Genomic DNA, 24,319 nt, shown 5'->3' with positions numbered 1-24,319 from the left:
TGGGCTAGGGAAGAAAGATGTGACAACATACTTGTCACGAGCAAAGACCTTGTATTTATTACCTACAATCAGATTTCCCTCTGGCACAATATGCTTATTTCTATACTATTAACCTAAAATACCAGTCTTGAAATTTTAATTTTACACTCCATTTTATCCAAATTATCGCTTGAGGAGCACCCTTTTCAATGGAGTAGTTCAGTTTTCTGCAACATTATGCTGCAATATTTTCCTTTTCCGTGAAACACTCAATGAGCTCCACCAGACAGACCACTTCCCCTCCCCCACCAACACACACACATCTACACTTTAAGACTTGTGCGTCAAGAAAGGAAAAACGCTGTACAAATCCTTGTGGAGAAGAGCAACAGACATGTTAAGACAACATAAAGGAAAGCCTTTATTCAGCCTACACACCGAGTTTGAGAAATTAATATGCAAGCCTAACTTCTAGGGTGTGGCTTTGTGTTTTTTCCCCTTTTTGTGCTGTGCAGGATGTCTCCTCGAGCACCCAACAACATATAATTAAATAGGTCAAGGGTCATTCGCTTTACATCACACCACACCAGTGCTGAGCCGCGCACCGCACCGAAATATCAGACCAACCGCCGAGATTATACCAGCACCACAAAATGGGGAACAGGCTCTGCCGGATGACAGCAGCAGCGAGAAAGGTGTCCACCAGCTTCCCGCCGGGCGGGTGGCTGCACCCACCGCCTGCCCCCTCCCCTGCGGAGACCGCACCGACGCTGGCCACTCCGGCCTGGAGCGAGCAAACGGGCGTGCAACGGGTGTGCAACAGGTCTGCAGCCTACAGCGTCCAGTACCCGTGTGTGTCATGTCGTCCGTCCCCCCCGCCCCGCCCCGGGGCTCCCCCGGCAGCACCGCCGCCCCTCCAGTAGCCCGCAGTGCCGGGGCCCGGGTGGGCAGCAGCATACTGCACCGGGGGAGGTGGGGGTGCTGGCAGGAGGCGGGGGCCGAGGGGGGGGTGTAACTTGTTTACCTACTTGGAAGTAAACTTCGATGTACGGAGCGACCGGCCCCTCCGCCCGCTGCTGATTCAAGCCCTGGCGATGAATGGGATCCCCTCCCCCACCCGTGCTCTGCAAACTCCACACTTGAGCGTGAATACCTCGCATTTCCCACCCCCACCCCCACCAGTTCTCCTTTTTTGTGTGTGTGTGTTAAGAAAAAACACATTTGAACACTATCTCAGAAGTAGGGAACCGCTCCAGAAACTGCCCCCACCCGGGGTGGGGGGGCGGTGTGCTCGGGGGCAGATGAAAGCACACCAGCCGCCGAGACGACAGCCCCACACACATCGCCTCAGCCCAAGGCTCCCCACCCCCCAAAAAAATAAACCAACCACCAACACCCCCCAAAACGCCCAGGTCCAAAAAACTTCCTCATAACAGCTAAGCGACCCCCCCGTCCCACCCCATCCCCCCCAGGCCAGGGTGAGCTGGGGCGGGGGGGGGGGAACGGGGCAGCGGGGCCCGGCCCCGGGCTGGGCTCAGCTCGGGGGACTGCCGGGGAAGGACGTTTGTCACCTCGGCGTGAGTAAGAGAGGGAAAAAAAAGAGAAGGGGGGGAAAAAAAGGGTCCCCGGGATGAATAATCCGCCTCGGAAACTCACCTCGCTCAGCGGGCGTTAAAGGCACAGCTCCCGCGGGCGGCGGGGGAAAGCCTCAACTTCTGCGGGCGGCGCTGGCAGAGACTTTCCCCTCACTTGCCGCGCATGGTGCAACTCCTCTTCCCCCGGGGTCCCGGCCAGCCTGCGAGGAGACTGTAAATCCCCCCTCGCCGCCGCCGCCGCCGCCGCACACGCCTCCTCCTCCCCCTCCGCGCGCACAGGCGGCACAAGGAAGTCCCGGAGAGTGGGAAGGGGAAAACGGAAAGTTTTGGGGTGGAATGGCGGGTCGGGAGGTGCTGCCGCTCCGCGCGGCTTTACAGCCGGCGGGCGGCCGAGCGGTTGGCTGGATGGGACCCTGCGGGTGCGCGGCGGCGGCGGGAGCGGCGCTGAGGGGAGCCGGCCGCGACCGGGGCCCGCCGCCGCCGCCGCCACCACCACCACCACCGCCAACAAACACCCCCGCCGCCGCCGGGAGAGGGAGGGAAGAAGGGAGGCAGAGACACAGGGGGCGAGCGGGGCCGGGGTGCGGGGCGAACCTGCCGCGCCCTCCCCAACCTGTGTCCCGCACGGGGGTGCCCCGCGCCACCAACGCCCCTCGAGTGTGTGTGTACGGAGGGGGGTGTTGCAGCGCGCAGGTGATTGGCGCCGCTCGCTTCCACGCGCTGCTGCCGGTGGTGTCGTGCGTTAACGTGTCCCGCAACCACCCCTAACCCCACGAGAAACCACGCGCCCACCCCGCAACGCGCGCGGGGGAGCCTCCGCCCTCCCCGTTAACCTTGCGTGAGCCCAGCAACGGAGCCGCCTCGAGCGGCCGGGGACACGCGCTGCCCACCACCGCACGTACGCTCCCCCCTGCGCCCCCCCTATGGTTGGTGCCATCGTTACTATCATCGTTATTATTATTGTTGCTATCGTCACTACCAACTTCCAGGCTGGAGGAGGGGACGGGGGCGCATAGCCCGAGCCCTCGATGGCGAAACAAGCCCAGCACGTCGCTATTAGCTCCAGTGGCGTTCCGCCTCGCACACCGGAGCGGGCAGCCTGTGCTGACCCACGCTCCGCTCCACCGGAGCCCGGCGGTGAGGCACACCGGAGCGGCCCTAAGGGGGGCTCTGCCCCACCGCCGCTCTCCCCCCATCACCGGGGTAAATGGGGGCGGCGGGCGCGGCTTCCACGGCGGTGAATCAGCAGAAACAGACATTATTGCTTATGGCCGGAAAGGCAGCACCACCGGAGCAGAAACGCTGCTGCTGTCGGGCCTCCATCCCGCCCGTGCTGCCCCACGCGTGCCCCAGTCCCGCGTGTCCCCTCCCCCACCCCCAGGCGGATGATGCAACGCGCCCCGGCTCCATGTGCTTCCCCTCCCCCTCCGCGGCCGGCACCGTGCTCCCCTGTTTTTTCCGCCTGGCGGGTCACCCGGCGGCTGATTGATTCTCCTTTCGCCCTGCTCAGTCATTCGGGGTTGGAAAGTAAATAACAAGTTGACATCATTACCGCGCTCCGCAGTGCCCCGCCGCGACAAGCCGCTACCGTGCCGCGACGAGTAGCTGCGCACCCCAAAACCAGCGCCGCGGCGCGAACGGATCCCGTGCACCATCCAGCACCCGGCTCTGCCCATCTCGGCTCCCAAAGCCGGAGTGGGGTCCCGTCAGTCACAAGGGGCTACCGAGATTTTTTGTGGCCCTCGGTCCCCCCGGCCTCATGGCTAGTGTTATGGAAATAATAAGATTATCAATGTTTTTCTGCGTGTCTGCCCTCGTGGGCTCACCCGAGGCCAGGCTGGATGGGGCTTGGAGCATCCTGGTCTAGTGGAAGGTGTCCCTACCCATGGCAGGGGGGATGGAGCTAAATCTTTAAGGTCCCTTCCAACCCAAGCCATTCTATGATCCTGGTGACAGCAAGCCTCATTTGGCCCTGAAAGTGAGATTTATTATTGCTTTGTTTTGTTTATTTGTTTCTTCCCAATGACCTTTCCACTTTCTCCTTTTTCATCTTATTTTGTCATTAAGGGAAATTTCATGCTCCTTATACATTTAGCCCAAAGCCTATATATGTGCTGTCACCCGGAGTTCTTATGGAAAAATATGTTATCCAAGGCAGCATAACAAAGATCGTTGCTACATATGTTCATGTATGTGTTGAAATGAGAACTCTCAAAATACTGGAAAATGTTGTTACGTCTGATGTGATCCATTTTCAGATTCAGAGCCCAGCAATTGCAGTGTGAGGCCATCAGCATTTCAGCAAGCATCCATACAAATGTCTCCTGTTTGAAACAAGCTCCCATTGGACTGGCGTTTTGTTTTGTTTGGTTTTTTTTTGTTTTGTTTTGTTTTTTTCCAAAAGCAAAACCTACATTAGATTTTTATTACTCAGCAATGTAAACAAACAACAAACCCCTCCAGATGTATGGCGAGATGGCATTCAGTTTGTAGTTCCTGTGCTATTTCATAGAATCACAGAATCACAGAGTGAGTTGGGTTGGAAGATTTAAAAAGATTATCCAGTTCTAACCCCCTGCCATGGGCAGGGACACACACCCCACTCCCCCCCCCCCCCCCAGTCCAGACATTGCCAGGGATGGAGCAGCCACAGCTTCTCTGGGCAACCTGTGCCCAGAGATGTTATAAAGAGGTTATACAGCCCTCCTATGATCTTCATGGCCCTCCTCTGGACTCACTCCAACAGCTCCTTGTCCTTCCCATGTTGGGAGCCCCAGAGCTGGACACAGGACTCCAGGTGTAGTCTCAGAACAGCAGAGCAGAGCAGGAGAATCACCTCCCTCGACCTGCTGGTCACATTCCTTTTGATGCAGCCCAGCTTTTGTTTGTCTGTTTAGTTGCTTTTACAGTCTGGTGGGCTTACAGACAACCTCATCACAAAATGGCCATAGGTCAAGCCTTGGGTAGCTTTGGAAACTTGATTGCCCAGCAAGGAGGCTGGGCCCACTCCCAATCCTTCTGCATTCTGCAGGGAGCAGTGAAGCTCTCACCCCTCCGTCAGGCCCAGTTCTCACTGCTCAGCCCGGCTAGACCAGCTAAACGCAACCAGTGGCATGGCAGCAGCACAAGAGGGAGGTGAGGGCCACGAGGACATCCCAAGCAGCAGGCTCTGCTGAGGAGGAGGAAGCATTACAAGTCTTCCTTGTAATCAAGCTGTGTGTTTGGTTCTTCACTGCTGAGGAGCTGCTGGGATGCTCTGGCCATGTGCCTACCACAGCAGCCGAACCTCCAGCTCAGAAGCCATCAGGACAGCTTGTCCCAGGTGGCCAGAGCCCAGTCACATGCATTCCTCTGCTGAGCAGGTGGGGAGGCAGCGGTGGATAAGGACAGGCAGGGTGATGGGGCACTGAAGGTACCGTGACAGCAGGGAGATCAAACTGTGCCCTCATACAGGCTCAGTGAAGTGACTTCCACTCTTTATCAGCTGGGCACAACTGCTGCCTGTTACCAGTACGGCAAGCAGGACAAGCAGAGGAGGGCAAGTCCAAAGGAAGGACTGTGGCTGCCTGCCTCTCCTCACTTTCCGAACCAGTTCCTATCACCAGTCTGAATTGCCTGTACCTAGCAGTATCTGAGCAGTGGCAGGCACGGGCACAGCTACACCGGGAAGCCAGGCATGCTTCAGCTAGCCCCCAGGGAGATGAGGTTAAATATTGATGCAATGCTTGCTGAGAACTTAAAATGAAGTCTATCAAGGAAGGCACTTTTTTTTCAAGCAGTGCTTGGCTAAAGGGAGCAGCACAGAACCCATGAGAAAGAGTTATGTTATTTTTCACTTAAAATGGGAAAAAAAAACCTCCAAAACAGCTATAAAGTGGTGGTAGAGTAAAAGAAGAGTGAATCGCTGCTCTGGCCATTACAATAATTTTGGTCTTTATATAACAGGAGACCCCAAAGCAATCACATGTAAAAGTAATCACAGGTTTTTAAGAGCCTTGGTTTTTCGGTTTCATAACCTGTGACACAGGGACGGTGATCAGTGGCAGTGCTGCGGCCCTGCAGCTCCAAGGGAAGCAAGCCGGAGCTGTGGTTTCTTACCCTCATTAAAATGGAAACGCAAACCTGAAACAATCAAAGCCAAGGGCTAGCACGGTTGGCCTACCGGGGAGATAATGAGATCATGAGACAAAATATTTTGCATTTTAAAAGATGAAAGCCATTGTTATTTTGTTATTTTTTCTAGTGCTTCATTGCTGCGTATTGTGTTGGTAACTATTTCTGTTTCCCCACGCACACAGTTTTCTGTTCTCTGACTACGCACATAAAAGTAAGTTCTCTTGAATAAACGAACCATTCAAAAAGAAGTAATTAGTTCTACTTTTACATAGCTGTAGTTAAATAATTCTCCTCCCAAAAAGTCTGATGTATGGATTGTTTATTCCTGTTATTAACCTTAAAAAATGTGGATCTGCCAATCTGCTAATTACGTTTTTAAGAGAATTAATATGCAAACTTTTGATATAATGGTGAAAACTGAACTGGTGTTTTAACTTGGATAGATGCCTCAAGACTATTTGGATACAGGTGAAGTATGCAATTCTTATGTTGCAATACGTAGATATTCTATAAACTGAAACATGACATGGTAGGCACTATTTCTGCAACACTTAGAAATGTTAAATATTAAGGCCTAGCTTTTCTATTATGAGTTGTCCTGCCAGAAAATTCGTGATAGGAAAGTAAAGACTAGTAGTAGTAGTAGTAATAGAAGTAGTATTATTAGTATTATTGTTATTATTGTTGTTATTATTATTATTAATTATAGTTGTTATTATTTAGCACATCTGTGGTGGCAAGTTTTGCTTTCTCTTCTGTGAGCATTGTTTCAGTATTTGATATTTTTCAGATAAATGTTCTTATAGAGTCACTCATGAGCAACTGCTCTGCATTACGAAAAAAACAGTTTTTCTTTTAGCCACTTGTTGATACCAAGAGTTTCAATTTTAAAGGGAAATTCTGATTGACTAAAATATTTTCAGGAATTGAGACCATCGCTGGTATTTTTTTCTCTTCGCATATTACTTCACTAGTATCTTTGGACTAGACTGAAAGCCTTTGCTTAATTCACAAGCACTTGTGCAAGCAGATCTCTTGAGTAAAATAAGACTATCAGAAATGAAAAAGCAAAGTGGGAGATCTTGTTTCAAAGGTTTTTGAAGGTAAAACTGTCAAAAATGTTTTGATTTTGCAAAGCAAGCATGTAATCCTTTGTCTATCTTCTCTATGCTTTTTCTCCCTATGGTTTGCTTCATGTGCCTTGTAGTATCTGCACTTTCTACTGGTATTTTTTCATCCACCTTTTTTAAATGTGAAGAACTAGATTCCTTGGGCTCTAACAGGAGTTCAATTTATCTAACAGAAATCTAATTGTTTCTGATAATAATTTTGATGCTATTACGCTGTTGCAGAGATTGCAAACCAGGATAGTTTCATAGTTTCTTCCCTGTGCCATTATACAATAAATACACATCTGCTGCTGCTCAGGAACACTGTGTATCAGGTAAACGTTATGCCAAGTGTATTTTTGCTTCTTTATGTAAGGTGATAAGACCATATTTGGCCATTCTTCTAAAGTGCAGTTGGAAAAATCTGAATAAGTTATAGCAACACTCCTATCTGCTATATGGAAGGTATTGTTTAGTACATGGAACATGTGTAATTGTTATTACTTAAGGTAAAATAAATCAGAAACTTTGATGTATGTAATCTACACTTCTCTGATCTATTTAGTGGGCTGACACAAAGGGCTGAGCTAGCTATATGGGTCCCTTAGGATCCTCAGATGGAACAGAGATTTTTTTTATGTTGCTCTAATTTACTCTTAGAGACAGTTTGGCCTCCTGCCAGTCTGGGATAGAAAGAACAGGGAGGTGATCATCTCTTTCCTTGTCTTTCCTGATCCACGCAGTGTTGCATGGCCCCAGCTGTGCAGAATTAATGCCTGGGACAGATTGTGATTTCAAGCCTTTTTTTATCATATGAAAGATTTCAGAAGAGAAACTAGTTCTACCTAGAAGCTGTCTGCAGAGAGTGAAACACCTAGAGAATTAACAGGATCAGATTTCCTGCAGAAATGCCAGACTTATGCAGAGGTTGTGCTATGGTCCTGAGAGGTGTTAGGCATGTATCATCTCCCTTAGTTGCTCAGGTATTCTGGAGATATATGAGTCTTGAGGGCTGTGACAGTGCTGTCAGATGTCTCCTCTTGTCCTCTGAGGATAATCGTACCCTCTGAGGCCAGCAGCAGGGGCAGCCCTGCTAGCATACTTCTCAAAGTGCCTAAAGTGAGATGGGAATCGGCAGCCTACCCCTCAAGAAGCCTCATCTTCCCAAAGAGTCCTTGTTAATGCAGATCACAGAAAGAGCCCAGTAGGGATTTTGTGTCCTGGTTGTGGCTGGGTCAGAGTTAATTTTCTTCCTAGTAGCTGGTACAGTGCTGTGTTTTGGCTTTAGTCTGAGAACAACGCTGATAACACACTGATATTTTAGTTGTTGCTAAGCAGCGCTTACCCTGATCAAGGACTTTTCAGTCTCATACTCTGCCAGTGGGGAGGGGCACAAGAAGCTGGGAGGAAGCAGAGACAGGATACCTGACCCAAACTAACCAAAGGGGTATTCCATACCACAGCACGGCATGTCCACTATCCAAGCTCTGGGGGAGTCACCCAGAAGCCCAGATCACTGCTTGCGTCAGCCCAGGTATCAGCCAGTGGGTGGTGAGCAATTGTATTGTGCATCACAGTGTGTTTATTATTGTTTTTTCCCTTTTTGGTTTTATTTTTTTTCCTTATTTCTCTTATCATCATTATTATTATTATCATTAGCAGTAGTATATTGTACTTTAGTTACTGGACTGTTCTTATCTCAACCTGTGGGGTTTACATTCTTTTGATTCTCCTCTCCATCCCGCCTGGGACCACGGGGGAGTGAGTGAGCAGCTGCATGGCTCTCAGTTACCAGCTGGGCTTAAACCGCAACACTTTGTCAGGAAAGCATCAAGGAGAGCCAAGTCCCTCTCATGAGTAGAAAGCACACAGAAGAGCAAGCAAACAAGAGTTTCATGGAACAAGATGTGTCTATGTCTAGATAAGCAAGTAGCTTGGCGCAGGTGGGTAAGCTGAAACAGTGATTCTAAGGACCAGACATCTGCACGGCACCAACACCAGCATCCAGGTGTCTAGTCCCAGGCTGGTCCCACAGGCTGCCTGACAGTGGTCATCTCGAGTGCCTTGGACACACTAATGAAGTGTGCCAGCTGGGTTAGTTTCACCCAAAGGTAAAGCAGTTCTAATGCTCAGAAGCCTCTCTGCTCTGTGTACCAAAGCACAGCATAGGGGGAGAGTCAGGAGATCAATTTCAGAAGTGCACTCCTGATTTAGATTGAGTGGTGTAGGTGCAATTTGCGATAGTTCCCTGTTTATATTGACATTGCATTGTATAATATTTTACAGTTTAAAAGTTTCCCCTTAATTCAGTGGGATTACTCAGGATTTAAAGCATGATTCACTCTTGGAAAATGTAAGACATATGGATTGTTTCCCTTGCCAAATGCAAAAGTTTTGGTTCAAGAGTTCTAAAATGGCTTTTCTTTACACAATCTCTATGGCTACTGAAGTGCACGCTGTATGCTGTATCATTTCTAGATGTGAGCTGCCATTTTGGGGAGCAATGAATTGGGGAGCTGAAGGATTCTGAAAATGTTGCTAATGCTGGCAGGAAACTAACCTGACTGTGAGTGCCTCGTGGTGCCATGGGCAGAAGAGCTGCTGTGATCACTGGTTACACAGAAAGGGACATGTGCGGAAGGATTACTCTGCTTGGTAATGCTGGTGTGACTACTACTAAAGTAGTCCCATTCAATTATCTGCACTTCAAGAAGGATGATGGTAAATTAGAGGAACTATAGAGAAGAGTTCTGATAATGATGAAAGAATTGGAAAATGGCTTACTTGTAAAGATTGTGATCGGTTTAATTTGTCAATGAAGTAACTCCAGCCCCTGGAAGAATCAGCGTGTGGGGAAAGAGCTAGCAGAGGACTCTTCAACCTGTCACACAAACCTAGGGAGATCTACAGCTCAAACTTACAGACAAAGTAGCAGGTTTTTAAGGACAGAAAAATTAACCATTGAAAGAGCTGGTGTGAATATTCTCTAACTGGACTCTTAGCTCCATCATGGCTACTGAGTCTCAAAAGGCAGAAAGAAGTCCTATGGCCCATGTTGTGACCATATATGCTTACAGCAGGCTATCACAGTGGTGCTTTTTAGCCTTAATATCTTCAAACGCAGCCCTGTGAGAAGTGACATTGTGGAGAAGCAGGAGTATGGCTGCCTAACTATTTATCTATCAGTGTATTTAATATAAATTTCCAGTAAAACTCTTGTTGATATCCTGATGACAGATATTATTTTGACTTCCCAATTTGCACACACATTATTTCTACAGGTGTGTGCAAAGTGACTGCCCTGTTTTTTAGCAGTAATGGCTTTGTATAAAACAAACATTTTCGCATTTGGGAGGTTTGGGTTATTTTCGTATTCCAAAAGTTTTCTGGAGGACCTTATCCAAGAAAGAGAAGAAACAAAGGAAAGTGCAATATTCAAAGCCTTCATTTTGTCAGCAAGACAAATTATTACAAGGGTAACGAGTCAGACCTGCTTTTTCAGTCCTAATTTCCATGTTTGTAAAGTTTACAGCCTCTATTCATAGGGTCCAGTGCTCTACACGGACATGAATAAAAATGCATGGGAGAAGGAAGGTAGAGGGAAAAGAAAATCTGCTTATTTTCTATGATTTTATTTAAAACACAGTGCTAGTAAATGTTTTAAAGATGGCTTTATAGTATTCAAAATGCAGTTAAAATTAATATTTAAAAATTCAAAAAATACTTCCTAATTCCACAATTTACCCAGCTGTATTTAAAAACTGTGTATTTAAATTAATACATTCAGGTACCAAATCTATTTTTAGTCTCAGTCTTGTTCCCCTTGAAATCAGCAGTGGTCTTGCCACTACTTCAGTGGGAGTATAATAAGGCCCTTCATTTTCAATGCTTACAACTACTGGAAAAATAGTGGCTACAATAGGGATGAATGCACCTCTAATAAATAATCTTTTTGTACTATTGCAGTTCCTAAATAACACAGAAAGTAATTTGAAAGACTGAGCAGCAATGGAGAAGCAGTTTCAATTAATGAGTACAAATCTCCATTACAACCAAAATGATTCCTTAATTCTATACTATCCTTACTCTCAAATCATGTATTCTTACTTCATCTGTCCATACTAAGTGAAAAGTTCCTTCCTTTCTGCCTTCCTGCCTGCCTCCTTCTAAGTCACAGCGTAAATCCCATTGCATTAGCTCCCCAGGTGGCCCATGTTTGCTGCAGCCCCACGCACCACAGATGCTGTGGTTCCTCCTTTTCACTGAATCCTGCAGTGCTGATTTTTTCTCAATTCAGCACAACCTTAATGTTGGTGTTAGAAACACAAGTTAGGAAAGGTAATAGGAATGAGGTAGTTCCTGTATGCCACTTCACCGTCTCCCTTCAATATCTTCCCAATGTAACTATGTTTAACTATGCATTTTGAGACTTCCAACATCAGACTTGAGAGCTTGGGCTTCAAACTATAGCTTCCTCTGCATTGTGTCATGGGAAATTTGTGGCTGCCAATATTTTCACAAGCTGAAGTTGCTTATGATCCATCTGTGTAGGCTGATGGCTTTGTTTGTTTGTTTTTGTTTTTGTTGATAAAGAGGAGAAATATTAAGATGACATCATAACATTACATTGGTTCGTGTTTTCTGTACAAACTTCTTTTATTTTCAAGACTTTAAAGATTAAATTTAAATGAAATTAAATTTTTTGCATCATGAAGGATGCAAATCTGTGAGTCAATTTGAAATATTTTGAATTATTTACATAAAATTCCTCATTTAAAAGTTATTTCTTTACTTAAAATGATTTCTTTACTTAGAATAGAATTAAAATACTCTTTTCTCTTTCCTTTCCTTTCCTTTCCTTTCCTTTCCTTTCCTTTCCTTTCCTTTCCCTTTCCCTTTCCCCCTTCCCTTCTTCATGCTAACTAACTTGTCTAAGTTACAATTTTGTCAACCATGAAAGACTGGAGAAAACATCACTGAGATATGCAAGGTAAGCCCAGAATTTTCATAAAATATACCAAAAGTGGAACTGAAAGTACGCTTGGATATATAATGATTAAACTTACCACGTCTCTTTTGTAAAAAAAAAAAAAACAACAAAAACATTGTATTAAAAATCACCATCGTATAAATTTTCAAAAATAAAATTATTTTAAAAGTAAGATTAGATGGAAAATCAACATTTTTGTAAGCGTTCTAGTGTAACACTAATTGCAATATTTTCCATTTCCATATGTTAACAAATCTAGATCAAGCCCTCTATGATAAGAGGCACTGTCTTTACATATTTGCCATGGCATATTTGTTCATTTATTCACTTGCTTCCCTATTAGAACTTGAAGGAGCCTGATACTGAAATTACCCTGAGGCAAAAATACTTAAACCAATATGCAATATAAAGAGGATTTTTTTGCAATACTGGGATACTATGAGATTAAAAAGATAGCAACTAAAATGGTGTCTCATTTCAGCATTAAGTGTTCACAGAATCAGCTTCAAGATTAGGGTGAGACCGCGCTGTCGTTCCAGCTGATTGCTCTGTAACTTTCCAGGTAGATAAAAGACTGTTTTGTTTGGGTTTTTTTACGGACTCTCAGTTCTACAAATCCCAGTCCCTCCAGATGAACTTGGACTTAACTGGGAGTAAGAGCAGCTGCAAGATTTTCATATATCACACGATTTCCGTAGCAGTCTACAGTTGCACTCATCAGCGTTTATATTTACTACTGTAAGGGTAATGAGTAGCCCAGCCAGAAACATTTATCTACAAGCTAGAGTCATGTGAACATTTGCAACTGGAGTGTGGTCACTAAATAGAACATAATTGCTTTTCAGTCTGTCCTTTGCCCAGTGCCAGGAGAAGCTAACCAGGTTGACTGCCACAGGGGTGAGCTTCCATGGAAGCTTCTGGATTGCTTGCAGAGGCACAGATTGCCCATATTTTTCATAGGGGGTGTGTTAGCATTGGTTGTTATTTTCTTTTACTAAGTCTACAAACTGCTGTAAACCAGAAAAGCAATCATCTCATTTATCAACCAAAAAATGCTGTGAAATTACTTATTTTACAGTATTATTTGAGGGCTTGCAACCATAAATGCATATTTATGTATATCTATTTGCATACATCACAAGATACACAAACCATGCTTTATTTAAAAACCCACACTTTGGACTCATCAGCTAAGCCTTTGCCTCAAAAAGAGTCCAGCTGAAGTCAACGGGACCAACATGCCAACAGTCCTTTACTGCATCCTATCAGTTCAAAGAGAAGGCTTTGTTATTCCAGTTGCTTCTGTTGTGTAGTGTTATACTAGGACCCTTACTAACACCCATCCAATTATGGCCACATGCTCTTTACTTCTCAAGAGTCGTCACAGCTTGAAGCTTGGGATTAATCTGTGTTCAGTCCCTGATCTACCCAAATCCAGAAATGGAGCAACAATTGTTTCTTTATGCTTTTCCTTCTTTTTGAGGGTAGCAAATAAATTTTACCTTGAGATTTCTTTTTATCTCAGAAGATGCTCTAGTAACAGAATTGTAGAGAAGCAATTTCCCCTTTTTTATTTCTAAAACTAAAAAATAAAAACTAAACCAACCATCAACAGCTTACTTCTTTATTTAAAAAGCCCAGCACCTTACTAAAACTTGAAATGTAGCTACACGCTCCAATCTGTACATTAGCATTGTTGATCATACCATTTGTTGCTGAACCCAGAGAAGACTCTGGAGGGGAGGGATGGTGTGCATATGTGTGCAGAGATGACAACACACATTTATTTGCCTGAAAGAAAGGTGTGTTGCCACAAGGATCCTCTCATGGAGGATCAAATGGTAGAATGAACCCTCCAGCTTGGTGATGCAGTGAGTAAGGACAACAGGGCAAGTTTCCTCAAGGTCTGGGTCACTGGTGTGGAAAGTTGTGCCGCCACCCATGCCCCACTCTGTCGGTCAGGTTAAGGTCCCCCACGCAGGTACTAGCGAACAAGAATTGCAGCCTTGTTCATGCAACAGTAATACATGACTCCCAGATGAAATACTACCCTACTCATCCCTCAAAGGCATGCTGAAGCAAAGATAAACAAGGGGCTTGCCTATACTGGAATGGCTACAGGTTTAGTTTTATTATTAAGTATAACTTTAAGTGAAACTTTCACTGTGTAGAGGTAGTTGCAGCAGTATGTCTCTCCCTCAACAAGAGAGCAAAATAAACTATATTAGGTAAGGAACAATGATTTATGATGGCATAAAAATATATAAAAAATATCACATTCCTGATGAATGTAATTAAAGCAGTATATTTTTTCTAATGTGGATCAATCTGAAGTGACTGCTTAGAGGCAGCAAAGAGAACAGGTGCCCAAATGGTGTCCCAGGCCCTCTTCTCCAGCTACTGGAAAATTCCCCCTCTCTTTTCCTCTGCATCAGAAATGTTTCAAAATGCAGGGAGGGTGTCCAGAAGTAGTGCAGTGCAGCAGAGCTCGATTAAAGCCAATGGAGTTATTTCCATTTACAACAGTCAAGGGGCTTGCCCCTGATTTCTTTCTGCAAAGCAGATTTCAGATATTTATTAGGAAGTAGCGGGCTGGTTGCAGGCTTGACGTACTGCCTAGGGGTGGTCCCAGAGTACAAAAGAATGACCAAGAGAGAAAAGGGCATCTTGTAGCTGATACCTAATTTGCTTTTTCCTTTTATGTTTTTCTTCTTTTTTTTTGCAGTGAATGTAAACATCTCACTGGCAGGATTGTATCATTCCCAAAATGGGTTGCTAATACTCCAGAAATGCTGTCAAGAAAAATATAGGCACATAGAATGCTTGTAATTATCTCTAAAAATTAGTACCCCTTTAAAGAGAGTGTATTTACATGACCCATCAACAGATCAGCTAAGTGCTTTCAGTAGGCTTTACGTGTATCTGGCAGAGCAATTTCCTTGCCAAATACACCCAGGAGTAGGAGAGATTGCAGCTAACAAAATAAATTGGAAATAAACGGTTTAGGATTTTTTTCTTCCTATACTTTGTGTAGGATTTGGAAAGGAAAAATGATCAATGATCTTCTATTCCAAGTTCAAAAGACCTCACCTTACTCACAGCAGCTGCCTTTCCATTTTAAACCACAAGCCTCCTCAATTGTGAAAGAGCATGAGCTCAAAGAGAACACCAATGTAAAATCCAGGGGGTTCTATAGACATTTCCCTGGCTTCTGAAAGTTTAAGGGTGGAGTTCTGGCTTTATTAAAACTCATGGTAAAATTACTGCAGGCATAGCAATGCACTTTTAACAGTGTTTTGGGTTTTGTTTGGTTGTTTGGTGGGCTTTTCTTTAATTAATGGAAGTTAGCATATTAGGGAATGTATGAGATTTCCTTCCACCAAAAACATCAATAGACAAAACAAAAAAAGCTTAGGAGAAGAGAGTAAAACTAGGTACGTCACTAGAAATGAGCACTTTTTTTTCCTGTCATAGTGGCCAATGTCACTATTAAAGTAAAATGTGACATGGGGGCAAACTTTGCCAATGAGGTATTTAAAAGTCTTTTCACTTGTATATATATATTTTGGTTTGTTTGCATTTATGGTTTAGGATTCCTCCCCTTCCTCTCCCCCTCAGTTAGGAACTGTAAGCTCAGTAGTACCAAAACCTTTGGTTCCTTTGTAAGAAGGATGTACAGTTCTTGAATAATTTATATTGTATTTATAAGATCATTCATAAGTGCTGATGCTTTTCACTCCCCCCAAATCTGAATGCTTTCCATATCAATAATGCATTTATCCTCCTGATCCTCTGTGAAATAAGGTGAGGGTTTTATCTTACAGAGAAAGTGGCAAGCGCATAAAGCAGTAGTTTTTTTACTGTAGTTAAAACAATACAATCTTGGGCAGGACATTTTGATGGTGAATCATTAAGTTTAAAGCAGGGTACAGTTACTGTGGATGCAGATGGCATGAACAACCATTTGGGAACACATCAGAGAAGTATAGACTCAGCTCACTCATGTGGATGAGCTCTTTTATACCTCAGCAAAGGTTATTTAGATTTTAGTGGCACTTCCTATCTACCTGCATGTGAAACAGGCAAAGAAATTGAGCTGGTATGGGACGAATTGGGTATGACAGGTATGATGGTCAATATGCTGGCAGGCAGAGCTGCTGCTCAGGGCACCTGGGCAGGCTGCAACAATGTGAAGTTCAAGGGAGGCAACAGCACAGCCGTGTCCCAGGGCTTGATTAAGCCACTGCAGCAGAAACTGGGGCAGGACAAAGTCAAAGGCAGAGGAGGAGCAGACCCACAGAGCTGCCCAGACGTCTGGAGCCCACCACCTTCAAGGAGAGTATGGCAGCGTGGCAGTAGCTTGGCCTGCAGAAGGGGACACCCTATCACTCCTACAAATACCCGCTGGGAGAGGAGGGAGAAAGTAGCATCTCAGCTTTGCATTTGGCCCCCGTGCTGGGCAGAGGCTGGGATAGATGATACCTTTTCCACCCAAATTTGTGTGAGTCTGTGATTCCAAGCCCACAGGCTGACCGTGCTGGAACACAGGGAATGGAGCTGTTACAACAGGATATCCTCAGGAGCCTAACTTCTGAGACTCTTAAGTGGTGGGAAAGTGTTTTACTTCACTCTAAGAGTCTGCTGAAAGGCAAAACCATCCTACATATGCCATAGGGGAAGGCAGGAGTTCAACAATTCTAACAACAAGAAAGAATGTTTGTTTAGAAATCTGAGCATGATTTTAAGGGCCTAATTTTAATCAACCAGGTTTGAAAATGATGGTCAAATTATAAATAGAGCTGAGAGGCACGGTGCACAAAAATACGCTTGTATTTGCAGTATAAATTTTATATAAATAGAGGGGGGAAAAAAGCCTGAAATGTTTCAGGCTCAAATTCCAGCTGCTCTGTCAATGTGAAACCTGTTCTTTTCCTTGTTATTTTTCATTCCTGTGCCTGTGAAACCCGGGTTGAGACTTGCCACCCCTCTCCCACTGCCAACTCCCCCTTCTCAAACATTTACAGCCCTGTAACTGCTCATGTACTTTGCGTAAGAGAGATCAAGAGCAGGTTCAATGTTACCAACTGCAATCTGTCCCTTCCCATGCTTAAATAGAGTACTGGATCATTAACGGGTGGGTTTCTGAAGAGGTATTTGGGTCTAGCACAGCCACAGCTGTCTGCACAAATATGTTATTTGGTTAAACTTGTGCTTATCTGTGTGCAAACCGCAGCAGCTCAGAACCCCGGTAGTTTGGAAGCAGATGCCACAACTGGCAGTAAGACCCTGGTTTTGCTGTGCAGTTGCTGTTCTGTGCAGCCCTTCACACCAGCTGAATTTGTAGCCTGCTTGTTACTTAATCAGTCACCGAAGAAACAAGTGTGGAAAATATTTCTTTTTTAATTCTGGATTTTTTTTTTCACTGAGTTTTATATGCTATCTGTTAAGGGAAATTTATCAGGTGTGATATGAGCTCTGCTACCTACTTACCCTTTCCTACCCATTCTCCAGCTTGCCTTTTCCTTCTTATTTCTTTCTGCTACAGCTAATATAGCATTTTCTGCTCCTGTGGTCCTCCTAAGGTGAATTGACATTTGTGGATTTATTCCCTAAATTGTACCAGCATGTCCCCGCTAAGAATAAAGCACCGTGTCATATTGTTAGAATCGTACAATCATAGAATAGTTAGGGTTGGAAAGGACCTTAAGATCATCTAGTTCCAACCCCTCTGCTATGGGCAGGGACACTTCATGTTAAACCATGTCACCCAAGGATCTGTCCAAACTGGCCTTGAACACTGCCAGGGATGGGGCATTTACAACTTCCCTGGACAACCCATTCCAGTGCCTCACCATCCTCACAGTAAAGAACTTCCTCCTTATATCCAGTCTAAATCTCCCCTGTTTAAGTTTGAACCCGTTACTCCTTGTTCTGTCACTACAGTCCCTAATGAAGAGTCCCTCTCCAGCATCCCTATAGGCCCCCTTCAGATACTGGAAGGCTGCTAAGAGGTCTGCACGCAGCCTTCTCTTCTCCAGGCTGAACAACCCCAGTTTTCTCAGCCTCCGCATTTTCAGCTTCTTAAGATGGTCTCAAACCACAAAATCTCTTAGCTCCATGTTCTTCTTACACAATACTTCACTGAGGGTTTTAAAACTATTCTACAGAACTGAGTCACTTACTTGTGTTTCATGAGTGTTGCAGGGAAAACCTGCTTGATCCAGACAGTTTAAACCAAATTGGGATCAAAAGGCTTTGTTGAGCTTTCGAGAACGTGGAATTAGGCAGCAGTCAGTGAAGTGTTGCACTCAAGTAGTAATGCAAGAGGTAAATCCCCAGACTAGACACATGAATGTTAACAAACACAAGCAAACACCTAAACACCCTCTGCTACAAACGTTGCGCTGTGTAGCAAACGCAGGAGAGATTTCTTGAATTCTCCTTTCCAAGAAGAAGACCTCACCATGAGCAGTGCAGTCGCAAATGCCAATTGGTGTATTGATAAGGAACGGTGAGGAAATGCTGTACGCTCTCCATGTTTCTGCAAAGTTCATGCAGAGGGAACCCAAACCCTTTTCCTTTCACCTTTGGGATCGCCACTGTCAAATGACTGTACGGGCTATAAAAGCCTTTATGGATACAGCCCGAACACACAGATTTATTCCTGAAATCACTTGGAGTTCTTAGGTTATGCTGTAGGTATAAGAATCAGTAGCACTGCCCCAGGTGCTCTGAATGCCAGGAGCCTGCTGAGCACTGGGTGCCTTGCGGGGAAGCCCTCGGGGTGCCCTGATATTGGGCACACAGGGGGTTCAGCTGTGGTGAGCAGCTGGTACAGGACTTCTCACCTCTGGGTGAAAGGTTTGACTGCTGGCACCGGTGGATGCTACTGCTTTGACTTTGATAAGAGCCAGTCTGTGTTTGCATAGGCTGTGGTGAAAATGTAACTCAGCTCACAGAAAGGTTTTCTTACTTCTGGGAGGTTTTGTACTCCAATGGATTGCGAAGCACTTGTCCTGGGTTGGAAATCTATTTATCAGCCCTAAGTAAGGATATTCTGACTTGAAATTCCTGACTTGGAAAAGAGGGAAATGTGCTAGACAGCGAGTCATAATAAAACACAGCATCTTTTCCCTGAGGTTTACATCCATTCAGCCACCCTTAAGGGTACAATTACAGGCTGGATCACTACTTGCTCTTCCTATCACTATTGTCACCCTTTCTGGCTTTAATTTGCTCATGGTGGGGACATCAGATCCAGTTTTCCTGCCTCTCAAACATATGGATTCAAGATGTGGGCTGGTCTTGCAGAAGGATATTGCATTTTTATACTTTCTCTGAATCAAAGCTATTGTGCTGGATTTAAAAAAAAAGAAGGTTATAAAACGGGGAGACTGTGTATGGGCGGCAAATCTGGGTGCTGGGTAAATGTGCAGAGCAAGAATACGTTTTTTAAATAGGCAACAGAGAATTAGAGGCAACTATTTCAGTTTACATTCAAGTATATTATGGGACTGTTTATAGGGCCCAAAAGAACTTCCCGAGCATTAACACATGCAGTATGAGACGCAGAGGTGGTAGAATCCATATAGAGGTGAATAGACATGTAAAACCAGAATAACTCGTTAGCATTTCCATTGTTGCTGCCTTGAGGCTATGGCAACTATTTCACCCACCTTGGAGAAATTCATTCAGCATTTTTTTTCTGTGGGGTGGATTAAAAGAGAGCATTTTTTTAAGGTTGGGGAGCAACTCAATGATAAATCAAGCTAATCTTATGCTATTCTTTCAGAATAATGAAGGACACATGTGAGAACTGTTACCAATAATGGATTATGAAAGGAGGAGGAAAAGGTCGAGCTTATGTTCTTTTTCCTTTTCTTTAAGTATAAAGATCAGATGACATATATATCTCTGGATCTATACATCTCTGTCATGGTAGCAATTCATCTCTTATCACCCTTTCCTTGGTGACTCCTCGGAGTCTCCCAACTTCTGGACAAAGAAGAAGAGGAGAAAATTATGATGGCAGAAAAATCTATGCAAATAAATCCTGAGTAATTAGAGGGAAGGAAAGTTCTATTCACACTGTTTGGTTTTGACTTTTAACTCGGTTACTGAAAAACACAGGAGAAAATTTATCTCCCTGTCTTTCTTCAGGGTAGAAAAAGTTCAAAGCGAACATGTGAGGTCTCTGATGACTCCTTGAGCAAAGTTATGAGAGAATTAGCCTTCCTAGTAGCTTAAAGGTGAAAAAACAGGAAGAAAAGCCCTTCCTCTTACACATTTTATCATGCATTTCACCTTCTTCATAAATTATTGAGGAACATGAGAAACATGCCAATTAACAGTTTGTCTTTTAAAACATTCTTATCTATTTTTAGTTTTTCTTCTTTTTTTTTTTTAACAAATAGAGAATCGGATGGGCATTCATCCACCTTTTTATTACTTTTTTTCTCACAATAGGAAGTGCTATACATTTCCACAATCCATAACAAATGGTCCCATTTGCTGTGGGATTTGCTGTCAGCTGGGACACAGACTGTGGTATGTCTTTACTACCAAAAAGATGTCTCTTTTAAAGGACAAGAATCAGTATGCATTACTATCCTGCTTTAAAAGCCTAGAAGCATCAAATAGTTTTTACTACACTGTACCTTAGTGAGGCCAGCAATGAACTCTACAACAAGAGAGATTTTATCCAAGTATTTTAGGATAAAACCAAGAAAGATTTCCTTCTTATAGGGTTTTACTGTAGGGAAGGGGGAAGAAAAAAATCTCTTTTAGTTGTAAAAACAACATAACCCTCTCTTGTGAGGAGTCATGGGGTCTAAGGTAGGTCAGAAATAGAGGAAAAAGGATACATCTTTTGACTCATCCTGTACACCACTGCACCTTGGCTCTCCAATGATGTACCTGTTGAAATAAGGCCAGCTTTTCAACAAGTGTGTGTTGTTATGAATCCCCTGTGGTTTATGGAGCTATGTACTTACAGTAGTGGAAACCTTGACCTTTTAAACTTTTGTCTTTGTCTATCTATAGCACTGCTTTTCCCTTTTTAGCTGTCTTTGGAAACATAATAAAATGATTTTTCTTTTTAATAACATTTAATTGCTGCTTACATTGACATCCTCTAAGAAAGTTTGAACACTCTGGATTTATTCAATATTTAGTGTTTATTATTTTTATTATTAAACCTTAATAGCTACTTGAACCTAGTCTATAGCTGAAGGGACATGCCTGTGAAATTAAAATGTCAAACCCTGCTGCTGGAAGTGCTCGTTATACCACAGAAAGGGCTCTATTTCCAGTATATTTAAATCACATATTAGCTCTCCAAACCAAATGTGTTGATAAAAGGCATGCATTTTGCTTGAACAACGGCATCTATACTGGGGGTTGGAACTAGATGATCTTAAGGTTATTTCCAACCCTAACCATTCTATGATTCTACATATAATCTATATATACGTACATATGATCTGTATGATTCGGATTTTGCTAGCTGTATCAGTTGAAGTAAACTAACAAAAAGCTTTCATAGATCAGCTTCATGCTTCAGTCTTACAGCAAAGCCTACATAAAACTTTTAAACTTGGATAAAAAAAGAAGAGAAAGAAGATATTAGTGATAGCTGAGTTTGGTTGCTGCCATGTAAAAAGAAACTACACTTACACTGGGTGGAACGGTGATTCAGATTGTTCACCTTTAAGCTGAAGAGCCTCTAAAAGGAAATTTGGTTCTGTTTCTAAGTGGATGTGTGTGGGAGACTGACATTAATACCTTGCACTAGAGAAACTATTTTCTTGGTCCCTTTTCACATCTGACTAAACACAATCAGCTCTGGTTTAACAAAAAACCCCCAGATAGCAGGACTGATTATAGCCCACACTGAGAGAGGACCTTGATTCAACATGGTAAATGAAGGTTAAATTAATCTCAGATCATGTTTCTCCTACCCCCCAAGGCCCTTACATTACCTTATACATACTACATTTCTAAACTTTCAACCCAAAGCCTGGATTCTCCACCAGCCTCATTAGCGCTTGGAGCAGACTCTGCTGACTTCGAGGTCCTCACTCCACCTCTACTGCATGAGCTGTGAGTGTAAAACTATCTTAAAAGAGCAAGAGAGCAGTACAACTCTAAATGTGTCAGTATCTCCTTCTTAGCTACAGTGCTGAGCCATATTAACCACAACATGAAACATTCCTTTATTTAAGAGTATAGGTGTGTACTTTAAAAGATCACTTGACAGTAATCTTTGATATATGCTCTAGTAAGCTTGGGTCACCAAATCTGGGCTCCAAGTCAGACGTAACAGCTAGCATAAATCTCTAATTTCCTTGCTCTGGTATTGCTTTAAGATAGCCCTATCTGCTTTGCCATATTTTTTCCCAATTATTCTTTGAGGTTTGACTACATTTAAGGAGATAAGGTCCTCAGGAAAAGCTCTCGACATTCAAGACTGTCAGCCAAATAGTTTTATTCAGATCTTTGTCACACCGAGAACATTAAGTATTTATAGCCATACTGGACCAAGAAGAAGGCAGCACTCAGGGAATTCAGCTGGACTATTTCTATACAGTTGGCAGACCTTCTGGCTATTTTAAGTACAGCATAACTCCCTGCACTTTACGTGATTCAGAAAAAGTATTACAAGTGGCCATTTAAAGCCTATTTCTCTGTTTCTCAAATCTGCCTGAAAACTCTTGGAAATCACAGTAATATATCTGAAAATAGCTAACAGTCATGTACCTGCATGCCACCACGGGGTGCCCTGCAGAACCTCCCACAGGACTAGAGATAGCCACTGCTGCAGAGCGGGGTGTGCCATCTGCTACTACCAACAGTCAAACTGCCTTTGACATCTTTGACTCTGCACTGCTCAGGATAGATACCTCTTTGTGTTCCCATGGCAGGCATTTTGTGTACATTGCCCATTTAAATAAGAAACAGAAATTTAACTTCAGGCTAACAAACGTAGGGCAATTTTGGAGAGAAAGTTTGGAAACCTCTAAAATGAGTGTTATAAAGGCTTTTAAAATATTTACTGAAGTTCCCTTGGTTTGGCCTAAAATCACCATAGAGTAAGTGTATCAAAAAGAGGCCAGGGATGACCACAATGAAGACTTATTTTGTATGAAAAACAAGTAATATAAAGCTCAGGATTTCCAGTGTGCCTTTTGTACCTGGTCTTTTGGAAGCACTTGCCTAGGAGTAGAGGAAGGAAAGAGAAAGAGGCCAGAGAAAACAGACATAAGCAGAAGGCTGAACATGGCTAGCTTTCAAATCAGGATGTTTTAATGTGCATGAAGAGACAGGAGTCAGGTTTGTAGCCAGGGTATGAATGACTTAATAAAATAAGACCCTTGTCTTATTTTATATAGAACATAATGGCTCTCTCCAAAAGCAAGCTGACAAAAAATTGCAGGGAAGGTAAATGGGATGTGTCACAGGTAAAAACAATAATTGCGAGGAGGCCGGGAGACTATTAGTTGGCAGAATTTTCTAGGACAGTTTTGATTTGCAGACATCCTTTCAGTGGCTGTTGGCATTTCTCGCTTTGGCTGCAGTTTACTCGTATGTGTAATGGAAACAGGAAAAGATACTCAATGAAGTTAAATGCAGTCTTTTGAAAAGTGTGAATATAAGTATGTATAAACTATGGGCTGCTTTTAAAGTGCAGTGGAAAGTGCATACATTCAGGAAATGGTATAAATTGGCATACCTATATTTGATGGGAATATAGCCATTTACCTTAGGTGAGCATTTGGCTCTTTTTTTGCTCACATTGTGCCAAGACTTTCACACTCTCAGGGTTTTATTAATACACTGCTTTTTCCATTTATTGAACCCCACCTGGCAGGGTTCAAGTACTTCTTTAAAGATGCTGAAAATCCTGAGTTGACACTCGAAACAATGTACCCTCAAAGCTTTCAGAATTGGCCAGAGCATGTTTTGCACTGTAGAAGACCAGACCCTTCATTTTCATCTTACATAAAGTTCATGTTTTGCATTTTGTTTGATAGTTCCACAGGTAATGACCTGGCTGCACTGAAGTGAAAAATAACTAATGAGAAATATTACGAAGAGGTGAGAGTACTAGAAAGCACATGTGGAACAAAAGGGCGCATACCTAGGCTTTGGGGCTGTGTAAGTCCCTTTAGACCAGGACTAATTGACACCTAGCACGCTTAGGCCTAGCTCTGCAGCTGCAGTACTTATCAGCTTTCACCACTTAAATAATGTAATACCTGCGTGCACATAGGAAATGTCTAGCCACATCTTAAACCATCTTGAACTCTACCAGAACAGAACGAGTAAGGAAGGAGGTATGGACAACCCTCTGAATTTATTAGTTCTAAGGTTGGCCCCTGCAGACAGGGCACATACTGTGGCATGAAAGATTGAATTGAATATGACAAACTCCTGACCCACTGTTGAGCCAGGATACTGGCTCAATGCAGGACACTGCTCTTGGACCTCCCTAACATGGAATGGAGGAAGAAGCTGAATAAGGTAGTAAC

The 24,319-nt window shown here is 43.8% G+C and overlaps 1 protein-coding gene across 4 annotated transcripts in view; it reads right to left on the bottom strand.

Moving 5' to 3' along the window:
- TBL1X (transducin beta like 1 X-linked) overlaps positions 1–1,972 on the bottom strand; it is a 194,290-nt gene extending 192,318 nt beyond the window's left edge. For all 4 annotated transcript variants that reach the window (XM_061459874.1, XM_061459878.1, XM_061459875.1 and 1 more), the window contains exon 1: positions 1,636–1,972. The gene's annotated coding sequence lies outside the window, so the exon portion shown is untranslated. The remainder of the gene's footprint in view (positions 1–1,635) is intronic.
- Between the last annotated feature and the right edge of the window lie 22,347 nt (positions 1,973–24,319).

The sequence above is a fragment of the Pezoporus flaviventris genome, unplaced genomic scaffold (assembly GCF_033815535.1).
Source record: "Pezoporus flaviventris isolate CSIRO_AGI_PZ_B2104156 unplaced genomic scaffold, CSIRO_AGI_Pfla_v1 ptg000030l, whole genome shotgun sequence".
Taxonomy (NCBI): Eukaryota; Metazoa; Chordata; class Aves; order Psittaciformes; family Psittacidae; genus Pezoporus; species Pezoporus flaviventris.
This window is presented reverse-complemented; position numbering and strand designations above follow the sequence as displayed.